Source organism: Ranitomeya imitator, chromosome 3, assembly GCF_032444005.1.
Source record: "Ranitomeya imitator isolate aRanImi1 chromosome 3, aRanImi1.pri, whole genome shotgun sequence".
Lineage (NCBI taxonomy): Eukaryota > Metazoa > Chordata > Amphibia > Anura > Dendrobatidae > Ranitomeya > Ranitomeya imitator.
This window is the reverse complement of record NC_091284.1, coordinates 580,226,161-580,238,744: the sequence shown is the minus strand read 5'-3', so window position 1 is coordinate 580,238,744 and position 12,584 is coordinate 580,226,161.

Genomic DNA, 12,584 nt, shown 5'->3' with positions numbered 1-12,584 from the left:
TATATAATAGATTATTCTTGGTTCAAAGTGCTTAAAAAATTAAAAAATAAAAAATCAATATAACTTACTGAATAGTCTCTATTGCACTGAACCTTAAAGGGAAGGTGCCATCAAAAAAAAATTTTTTCCAGCAATTGAAAAAAAAATGTAAAGAATTAATGTTTACATTTTCTGAAAATATATTATCATCTATATATATAACTAGATTGTGGCCAGATTCTAACGCATCGGGAATTCTAGAATATGCATGTCCCTGTAGTATATGGCCAATGATGATTCCAGAATTCGCGGAGACTGTGCCCGTCGCTGATTGGTCGAGGCAACCTTTATGACATCGTCGCCATGGCAACCATTATGACATCTACGTCGATACTGTGCCCGTCGCTGATTGGTCGAGGCGAATTCACGGCAGACTGTGCCCGTCGCTGATTGGTCGAGGCAACCTTTATGACATCGTCGTCGCCATGCTGTGCCTGTCGCTGATTGGTCGAGGCCTGGTGGCCTCGACCAATCAGAGACGCGGGATTTCCAGGACAGACAGACAGAAAAACCCTTAGACAATTATATATATAGATTGTCTAAGGGTTTTTCTGTCTATCTGTCCTGGAAATCCCGCGTCTCTGATTGGTCGAGGCCGCCAGGCCTCGACCAATCAGCGACGGGCACAGCATGGCGACGATGTCATAAAGGTTGCCTCGACCAATCAGCGACGGGCACAATCTGCCACAAATTCACCTCGACCAATCAGCGACGGGCACAGTATCGACGTAGATGTCATAATTGTTGCCATGGCAACGATGATGTCATAAAGGTTGCGTCGACCAATCAGCGACGGACACAGTCTGCCGCGAATTCTGGAATCATCATTGTCCATATACTACGGGGACATGCATATTCTAGAATACCCGATGCGTTAGAATCGGGCCACAATCTAGTCTATTATATAATTGTCTAAGGGTCACTTCCGTCTTTCTGTCTGTCCTTCTCTCTGTCTTTCTGTCTGTCTGTCATGGATATTCATTGGTCGCGGCCTCTGTCTGTCATGGAATCCAAGTCGCTGATTGGTCGTGGCAAAACGCCCGCGACCATTGCCACGACCAATCAGCAACGGCCACAGTCCGGCGGCCATATGGCCGCTCTTTCTTCCCCACAGTCAGTGCCCGCTCCATACTCCCCTCCAGTCATCCAGTCAGCCCTCACACAGGGTTAATGCCAACGTTACTGGAGTGCAGTGTAACGCACTCCGGTTACACAGCTATTAACCCTGTGTGACCAACTGCGTATGCAGCATCAATAGTAAAAAGATCTAATGTTACAAATAATAATAATTAAAAAAAACGTTATTCTCACCCTCCGACGTCGCGCCCTGTCCTCGGCAGCGCAAGCGGCAGGTTCCGGTGCTAAGGATGCTATGCGAGAAGGACCTACCATTACGTCACGGTCATGTGACCGCGACATCATCACAGGTCCTGCGCTCATACCAACCCTGGGACCGGAAGCACCGGACTCAGGCGACAGGACTACAAGGGGCCCTCGGAAGGTGAGTATATGTTTCTTTTTTATTTTTTAACCTGTTACATACGTGACTGGGCAATATACTACGTAGCCGGGCAATATACGTGACTGGGCAGTTTACTACTTGTCTGTGCTGCATACTACCTGGCTGGGCAATATACTACGTCACTGGGCAATATACTACGTCACTGGGCAAGATACTACGTCACTGGGCAATATACTACGTGGCTGGGCAATATACTACGTGGCTGGGCAATATACTACGTGGCTGGGCAATATACTACGTGGCTGGGCAATATACTACGTGGCTGGGCAATATACTACGTGGCTGGGCAATATACTACGTGACTGGGCAATATACTACGTGGCTGGGCAATATACTACGTGACTGGGTAATATACTACGTGACTGGGCAATATACTACTTGGCTGGGCAATATACTATGTGGCTGGGCAATACACTACGTGGCTGGGCAATATATTACGTGGCTGGGCAATATACTACGTGGGCTGTGCAATATACTATGTGGACATGCATATTCTAGAATACCCAATGCGTTAGAATCGGGCCACCATCTAGTTTGTTTATAACTTAGTAAAATATGAAAAATAATTTTAAAAGGTTTGGCATTTCCACTTTTAAACACTAGGGGGAGCAGCTAATGAAATTTGACGAAAACCTAGTGTACAACTAGTTCACATTACTGCACTGCAGCAATTATGGGCGGAGTCTGCTGACATGGGTGTGATGTCTTCTCTCCTCCCCTCCTGGGTTTTTGCTAAGGGATAAGAGAGGATGATATTCAGGAACACAGTGAGAAGCCATTTTGTTGGTGACTGCAAAGTTATACTGACAAGTAGACAGTCACAGAGGATGGCAGGCAGCAAGGATTCTGGGAGATATATGGAGGAGGGAGCAGGGTGACAGCAGCACAGAGTATTTCAGGAGAGCAGTGTGCTGGTGTATGGAGGCACCATGTTTGGTGCATGGAGCAGCCAGGGATTGTACATAGAGCGCTGTCTTTTATACACATGGATGGACCGACTGCTTGTCTGCTCCACAGAAATCCAGGAAACATTTCTGTGGATTGATGGCCTGTTCTAATCCAGACATTGCATGCAGACTCCATTCCCCTCCTCAGATCCTGTATTCTCCATCCTGTCCTGGCGATGTGTGAAAGCAAGGCGAAAGGCGCAGTCGGGGTGACGCTGAGAAGTGGGCTGGGGGGAAATGTAGACATATAGTAATGATAAAAATGAGACCTCTCTCATCAGCTGCCTCACCAGCCTTTCCCTGACTGCACCTAACTGAAGGTCATGCTGCCCCATTACCCCGGACCCGTGTGCAGCTGCTCAGCCAGGACCAACATAGAGTGGGTCCCCTTTCTGAAGATAATACTGCCATAGTGTTCTCACATATTACAGCCATACAGATCACACATAATAATGTCCTATAGTTCTCACATAATACCATCATAAAGATCGCAAATAACGACGCCATAGTGTTCTCACATAATACCGACATATAGAGCTCACATAATACCGCCATATACTTCACACATAATACCGCCATATACTTCTCACATGACGACGCCATATAGATCTCACATAATACCGCCAGTGTTCTCACATAATACCGCCATATAGATCACACATAATACCGCCATATAGATCACACATAACGGGGGAGAAGAGTGCATAGGAGAGGATTAGATACACGGCCCAGCAGTAAGTATCACACATAGGAGGATTGGATACACAGCTCAGCAGTCAGTATCACACAGGACAGTATTAGATACACAGCTCAGTCAGTATCACACAGGATAGGATTAGATACACGGCTCAGCAGTAAGTATCAAAGGATAGGATTAGATACACAGCTCAGCAGTCAATATCACACAGGGGAGGACTAGATACACGTCTCAGCACAGTATCACACAGGGTAGGAATAGATACACGGCTCAGCATACAGTAACACAGAATAGGATTAGATACACGGCTCAGCACACAGTATCCCACAGGAGAGGATTAGATACACGTCTCAGCACAGTATCACACAGGATAGGATTAGATACATGGCTCAGCAGACAGCATCACATAGGAGAGGATTAGATACACGTCTCAGCAAAGTATCACACAGGGTAGGATTAAATACATGGCTCAGCAGACAGTATCAGACAGGAGAGGATTAGATACACTTCTCAGCACAGTATCACACAGGGTAGGATTAGATACATGGCTCAGCAGACAGTATCACACAGGAGAGGATTAGATACACAGCTCAGTCAGTATAACACAGGATAGGATTATATACATGGCTGAGCAGACAGCATCACACAGGGTAGGATTAGATGCATGTCTCAGCAGACAGTATCACACAGGAGAGGATTAGATACACATCTCAGCACAGTATCACACAGGAGAGGATTAGATACACGGCTCAGCAGACAGCATCACACAGGAGAGGATTAGATACATGGCTCAGCAGACAGCATCACACAGGAGAGGATTAGATACACGTCTGCAGCGCCCCAGGGTCCTGGTCGTTGCAGTAATGTCATTCTTCCACCAGGGGGACTTCTGAAGGCAATAAAGGAGATCTCTTTACCAGGTAAACACAATGCATGCAACATGTTCACACTCCAGACCATAAGGGGGAGCTCTAAGCCAGTTTTAGGTGAACTCCCGTGTTACAGAACCCCCCAGCACCAAGAATGTTATGCAGTATATGTATGTATAATAGTTTCCATGTGAAATGCATAAGTCCACAGGCTGCGCCCCTGGACGAGATATTCTCTTTCTGACCTCCCCCCACCTTTGTAATTCCCACAGTAAATATTGGCAGGCTCTGGCCCCCTGCGGCGATTGTAATGTAGGTCTGGCCTGCTGTGTTCCTATTGGCTTGCCCTGTGTATCTGTGTTATATATTCTGTGTGCTGTAAATAAAGGTTGTTCTTTTAGACTGGAAATACGTGGAATAGCAGTCAGCTTTTATATGCTCTCACGTAATCAAGGAATTCCAGTCTGAAACACGGGGTGGTACTGAAAGAGGTACCCCAGCTTAGTAGACCCCGTTACATCCCCTATAAAACATCCTGATCTGGAGGGAAAAGGGGTTCAGAGTTCAGTTCCTGTCAGGAGGACAGAGGGAGAGGACGGAGTCCTGGAGCCTGACGTGCTGTAGCTCCTGAAAGAAAACACTAAAGTGAACATATTGCAGAGAGTGTGCAGGATAGCAGAGCACAGGAGAGGAATATCAGAGGGAGACCAGCCAGGAGCAGACTGCTTCCTTCTGAGGCACAGGAATCCGGTAGCCAGAATACCGAGGGAGTAAAGATCTCTATGCTTTACTTCAGAGTCTGGCAGGACAGATAATTCCACGTTACCTATCCGCATCTATACCTAGGAGGCACGGTGGCAACTTGTGGAGGCTGGGGCGTGCTAGAGTCCCTGTAAAAAGCCTCAGGCCATCAGTCATATGGGTTGTTCCTATCCATCTGGGGGACAGATAGAGAGACATAACATGTAGAACATCTACAACAGTTGTGAGGACCTTATGAGAGACTCAGCAGTAAGGTACTACAACATCCAGGCGCTAGAGGAAGGCTACTGATTTCCACCTGGATAAGGGGACTCTGGATTTGCCTTCAGATCGGCCGGACTCTGCCTGCCCTGTGATCTGTGCTCTGGACTGTGGATGCTGAAGCCTTCAGTAATGGTAAAGAGACTGCAACCTTGTGTCCTCGTTCTTCACTGCGCCTTTCACCATCTACCATCCACACACTGGGAAGCCCTGGGGACATACTTCACCTGTGGGAAGGTATACCATCTAGCTGCCATAACATCACCCCAGTGGACCCCTAAGCAGCGTCGGTCACCCTGACCGAATACCACAGGTGGCGTCACGAACATTATCCCTTTAAAGACCTTTCCCCCATTTACAACGGACGTCCCTACTGCCATGAACCAGGTCTGCCACCGTGACATCCCCCTTGAGAACCGAAGGACCCGGCTCCGAGTACCCCGCTGCCCTGCTGGGGTTGCTCCCCGTCTCAGCACAGTATCACACAGGGTAGGATTAGATACATGGCTCAGCAGACAGTATCACACAGGAGAGGATTAGATACACAGCTCAGTCAGTATCACACAGGATAAGATTAGATACATGGCTCAGCAGACAGCATCACACAGGAGAGGATTAGATACACGTCTCAGGACAGTAACACACATGGGAGGGGAGATACACTGCTCAGAGTTAGCATCACAAAGGATAGGATTAGATTACCTCTCCCCCACCCCCGCTGATACTTACTTCACTGCTGCCGGCGCTGCTCCTTTTTTCCTTCTGTCCTTTGTCTCCTCCTATAACCGCAGGGCTCCTGCGATTATACTGGGAAACTGGAGCTCACAGACACACTGTGAGCTCCAAAAAGATGGCGCAGATCTCCTCCCTCTGCTGTGATGTGGACGGCTCAGGGGACGTGGCGAGATCACAGCAGGGAGCAGCTCAATGTAAAGTATAGGGTCAGATGCCGACCGCAGATGTCTATGCCCCGGGCAGCCGTATTTGCAGAGTGTAAGTGTCGTGCAGCAACACTTACACTCCTGCAAAGCAAAATGGCGGCGCCCAGTGGCTGAAAAAAATATAAATAATAAAAAAAGTTAAAGTTAAAAAATGTAAATTTGTATTAAAAATAATTGTTTATATAAACAATCATTTTTAATACAAAAAATAAAATGTGGCACCTTCCCTTTAAGAATCTATATATAACTAGTAATTGAGTCATGTCTTTTGGTGCCATGCCATATGAAATAAATATAAAGTACTAACAGGGTACATAGAATTACTTTTCTTGAAAATCAAAGTGCAAAAAGTGCTATGATACTGATTTTTTTTTTTAATTCTGCATACGCAATTTGCTAAATATATTTGATAGTACAAAATCCTGTGTATCAATTTGGGAAGGGTCAGCACAGGAACTTGAGTCTTTAATGAACACACTCAATGACAACCCTTATAACATCAATTTGACATACAAATTTGGCAAAAAATGTTTTGGATTTGCTGATATATGTCACCTCTGAAGAGTCACTATCTACCACTGTGTTTCGCAAACCCACATCAACGAACCCTCTACTGCATGCAAAATCATCTCATCCACATTCTTTGATACAGGAGATTCCTATAGGACAGTTCCTAAGAGTCAAAAGGATTTATTCAGAGAACCAACAATTTGAGAGTCAATTCAAAGAACTAATGCAACACTTCCATGATCGTGGGAACAGCCGGAGATCATCCGAAAAGGATATCTTAGAGCCAAGAATGTGTCTCGAGATGATTTGTTATTCAAAAACACTTTGATAACTCCAAAAAATAAAACCATGAATCAGGTGCGATTCATCACCAGTTACCATAAACAGTGGCACGAATTTAAAGACATCCTCAAGAAACATTGGAATATTCTTTTCACAGATCCAATTCCCCAAAATTTCCTTCAGTACAAGGTTCAGTGCAATAGAGACTATTCAGTAAGTTATATTGATTTTTCATTTTTTAGGCACTTTGAACCCAGAATAATTTTTGATATAATCATGTCTATTTGATGCAATTTAAAAAGTTTGAAAAACCTACCTGCTGCTAAATTTATTTGTATACTCCGGTCCCTCTATCTTCATCCTTTTTCTGTACCTTTCTTCTGTTTTTATTTGGATTGATAATTTAATAAAAATAAATCTTTCTTAAATATATACTTTTTTTGAAACACTTCCTTCTACCAAAGATTTACAATCACCTAAGGTTTTAGTTGCAATTTAGTTCATTTTTGAAAAGTGGGCATACCCTTAAGTATGTTTTTTTTTGTATCATTAGGACATTAAGTTAAACTAATATGGTTAGGAGATGGTGGATTGTGGTTGTTGTTGAGAAGGCATTTGATGGATTTATCTGAGCATGTTGCCAAATTTTGAGTGTGTGCTAATTAGTGATGAGCGAGTGTATTTGTTGCTCGGGTGACCTCCGAGTATTTATCAGTGCTCGGAGATTTAGTTTTCATCATGGCAGCTGAATGATTTACAGTTATTAGCCTGCTTGATTACATGTGGGGATTCCGTAGCAACCAGGCAACCCCCACATGTACTCAGCCTGGCTAGTAGCTGTAAATCATTCACCTGCCACGATGAAAACTAAATCCCTGAGCAGTCATAAATACTCACAGGCAGGGCCGGACTGATCATCTGGTAATTCTGGCAAATGCTAGAAGGGCCTGTCTGGTCGTGTTTGCCTTGTCTGCTATGTTGGTAACAGAATCAGTGTTCTCAAGACACCCACACAGTTAAGAGTTGTGAAGGAACACAAAGTCGCTGACTCCATCACTTACCCCAGCAGGCCACGGGTATCATAGAAATATTGGTCTGGTAGTAAATCTTGCTTTCCTCCATCCAGGGTAATATTAGTAGTAATATATCCCATCTGGTCCTTGGGGACGGGGACAACATGGGCCTGTGTGATTTCAAATGCCAGGGCTAAATTTCAGTCCCAGTCCGTACCTGCTCGGAGGTCACCCGAGCAATGAGTACACTCGCTCATCACTAGTGCTAATTCCCCTCCTTCTCCTACTTTGTTTTTACCCCATCCTCCACTCCCCGGTGCTTACATCTGTTGTTTGTGTGAGTATATTTGTATGATTGGTATTTTCCTTTATCCCGGTTTGTATTACCGTACACTACTACTCCACTCTTGACTGGTTGGTGGAAAGGTACAGACTGAGGGCATATTCAGGAGTAAGGCAAGGTACACGGCCCTGGCGTCTTCACCAACAGAAGTAATCCGGGAAACAGGGTGAGTGAGGATGCCCCTAGCGTTATGGACAGGGAAGGAGTCCCTGATCACAGGACACCCGACAACAGAGCTGTGACATTGCACAACACATTTTGGGTCCATTTTCTCCTGTTTCCCTTGAGAAAATAAAAAAATTGGGGTTAAAAGATAATTTTAGTGAGAAAAAAGTGATTTTTTTTATTTTCATGGCTTATCGTCATAAATGTCTGTGAAGCACCTGGGGGCTCAAGATACTCACCACACATCCAGAAAAGTTCCTTGAGTGGTCTAGTTTCCAAAATGGGGTCACTTGTGGGAGGGGGGTTTCAACTGATTAGGCACATCAGGGGCACTCCAAATGGCGTCCGCTCTTGATTGAAGCCAATTTTGGGTTAAAAAAGTAAAATTGTGCTCCTTCGCTTCCGAGCCCTGCAGTACATCCAAACAGTGGCTTTCCTCCACATGTGGGGTATTGGCGTACTCCGGAAACATTGCAGAACAAATTTTGGTGTCCATTTTCTCCTGTTACCCTTGAGAAAATAAAAAAAAATGGGTGTAAAGTAACATTTTTGTGAAAAAAAAGTGAAATGTTCATTATTTCCTTCCATATTCCATTAATTCCTGTGAAGCACCAGAAGGGTTAATAAACTTCTTGAATGTGCTTTTGAGCACCTTGAGGGGTGCAATTTTTTAGAATGGAGTCATTATTGGGTATTTTCTGTCATATAAACCCATCAAAGTCACTTCCAATGTGATGTGGTCGCTAAAAAAATGGTTTTGTAAAATTTTGTAGGAAAAATTAGAAATCGCTGGTCAACTTTTAACTCTTATAACTTCCTAACAACAAAAAAAAAATGGTTCAAAAATTGTGTTGACGTAGACATGTGGAAAATGTTATTTAACTAGTTTGTGTGACATATATCTCTGATTTAAGGGCATAAAAATTAGAAGTTTGAAAATTGCAACAGTTAGAAAATTATGGCCAAATCTCTGCTTTTTTCACAAATAAACGCAAGTCATATCAAAGAAATTTTACCGCTAACATGAAGTACAATATGTCATGAAAAGCAGTCTCAGAATCAGTAGGATCTGTTGAAGTGCTCCAGAGTTATAACCTCATAAAGTGACAGTGTTCAGAATTGTAAGGCTATGTGTACACGTTGCAGATTCTTATGCGTTTCTGCAGCGTTTTTGGATGCGCGGAATTGCATCAAATCCGCAGAGTAGTGCACAACCAATGTTAGTCAATGGGAAATTGAGAATTGGTGTGCACATGCTGCGGAAAAATCCGCGCGGACTTGCAGCCTTCTATTTTACGCAGCATATCAATTCTTTTTGCGGATCTGCAGCTTTTCTGCACCCATTGACTTACCATGAGTCAGGCAAATCCGCAGAAAAACCGCAGGTTTAAAAAGATCTGCAGTTTTGCTGCGGAGTTGCGTGCGAGAAACGCTGCAGTTCGGGAGGAGGAAGGGTGTATGGGTGGAGACTATGTGTGTGGGTGGAGACTGTGTGTGTGCGGAGAAGATGTGCGTGTCTGTGTGCCGGGGTCTGCGGGGCTGTGTGTGTGTGTGTGCAGGTCTGTATGTAGGCAGGCATCGTCCGATGGGACTACTGGTCCCATCCAGCTATGCCTGCTACAGTGACAGCTAGCCGATGATGGGACAATAGTAATCCCATCATCCAGCTACTGTGCAAAAAATATAGTTCTTACCGATAACGGTATTTCTCTGAGCCCATGACGGCACCACGGAGAGAGGGGATCCGCCCACCAAGGACAGGAAACCTACGGATAAAAAGGCGGTACCACTCTCCTGCATCAGTTGTTTTACATAGAGAACGATGGGAGACTACTAAACATTTGTTAAATTTTAACTGTTTATTATAACTAGATACCGCGTGACTATTAACACTATGAGTAGACTATGGCACTCTTTTAATGTGCGCACCCATAAGTGAAGGGAGGGAATGTACGGGTGCCGTCATGGGCTCAGAGAAATACCGTTATCGGTAAGAACTATATTTTTCTCTGATCGCCCATGACGGCACCACGGAGAGAATTGCATAGATAGTACATTCAGGGAGGGACCACCGCCTCCAGAACCCTTTTACCGAAAGTAAGGTCTGAAGAGGAGATTAGGTCCAATCTATAGTGCCTATAGAATGTGGATGGTGAGGACCAGGTAGCAGCTCTACATATCTGGTCTATGGAAGCTCCGGCCTTCTCCGCCCAGGAAGTCGCTACCGCTCTTGTTGAGTGAGCCTTAATCTCCCCGGGAACAGACATCCCACTTGCTGAGTATGATAGACTGATGGCGTCCGTGATCCATCTTGCTATGGTGGCTTTAGATGCTTTTTTCCCCTTCCGGGGACCCTGGAAACACACAAACAGAGAGGAATCCTCCCTACTCTCTCTAGTGACTTCTAGGTAGTGTAAGAGACATCTTCTTACATCTAGTGTATGTAATGTTTGTTCCTCCTTATTGTTAGGATTGGGACAGAAGGAGGGGAGAGATATCTCTTGAGACCTGTGAAATTTTGAAGCCACTTTTGGGAGATATGCTTGGTCTGTTTTTAAAATGACCCTATCCTCTAGGAATTGTGTGTAGGGAGGGTTAGCTGAGAGAGCCTGTAAATCGCTAACCCTGCGGGCCGAAGTGAGGGCGACTAATAGAGCTGTTTTGAGGGATAGATTTTTTATTGTAGATTCGTGTAATGGCTCAAATGGAGAATTAGTCAGGGCTTTAAGGACCAAGTTTAAGTCCCATTGAGGAACAACTTTTACTGGAAGAGGCCTTGATCTTCCTGCCGCTCTGATGAATCTAGCGACCCACCTATTTGAGGCTAAATCAAAATTGAATAGGGCTCCCAAAGCTGCCACGTGAACTTTTAGGGTGTTAGTGGCTAAACCCATCTCCAACCCGTTTTGTAGGAACTCTAATATGGAATTAAGGGGAATTTCTTTCCCTATTTTTGCACCTGATGATGACAGAAACTTTTTCCATATCTTGCCATACTGTCTTGTTGTAACAGGCTTCCTACTTTGTAACAGAGTTGAGATCAAGCCCGGAGAGAACCCCCTGCTTTCTAGTAATTTCCTTTCAAGAGCCAAGCTGTCAAGTGCAAGTTCTTGACCTGCGGATGACAGACTGGGCCCTGTGACAACAGATCTTGGAGGTCTGGTAATACCCAAGGGTCTGATATTGATAACTTCCTCATCCATGAGAACCAAGGCCTCTTCGGCCAGAACGGGGCAATTAAGATGACCAGCGCCCCGTCCTCCCGAATCTTCCTCAGCACTGCTGGAATCAGAATAAGAGGAGGGAAGGCATAGACCAGATGGTGACCCCAAGATATCAGGAAGGCGTCCACAGCTACTGGGTTCCCCAGGGGAGATAGGGAGCAAAAGGAGGTTACTTTTTTGTTTAGATGACTCGCAAAGAGATCTATTTTGGGAACGCCCCATCTTTCTGTGATCTGGGTGAATATCGCCTGATTTAGTTCCCATTCCCCCTGTTTTAGACTGGACCGGCTGAGGAAGTCTGCTTTGTAGTTGCCCACTCTCCTTATGTGTAAGCTTGTTAGGGATAAGAGGTTGCTCTCGGCTATTTGCAGGATTGAATTGGTCACCTCCATTAGATTTTTGGAACGGGTGCCCCCCTGGTGATTTAGGTAAGATACTACCACCCGATTGTCCGACATTACTCTTACATGGTGAGAGTGAAGGACCCCCAAGAATTCCTGAAGGGCAAATTTTACTGCAAGGAGCTCCTTCATGTTGGAGGATTTTTTGACTGTGGATGGAGACCAAGTGCCCTGGGTTACTAGGTCGCCCAGATGAGCCCCCCACCCTGAAGGGCTTGCATCCGTAGTCAGGACTTTCGAGATCTGAATTACCCACGGGACTCCCTGGGAAAGATTTTCCTGCGATTTCCACCATGTTAGAGAGTGATTGGTGCGAGGAGATAGAGTCAACTGCCCGTCTAAATGCCCTCCTAGATGGATTTGCTCCGATAATATCTGCCATTGAAGTTCTCTTGAATGTAATTGGGCCCACTGGACTGCAGGGATGCAAGAGGTCATAGAGCCTAAGAGGGACATGGCCTGTCGGAGTGTTATGGAGGGGAGAGATTGGGTTCTAGATACTAAACTTTTTAGTTTTTGTATCTTGTACTCCGGGAGACGACATTCCATCTTTATGGAGTCTAGAGTGAGACCCAGGTACTCCTGGACCTGAGAAGGCATTAGTCTGG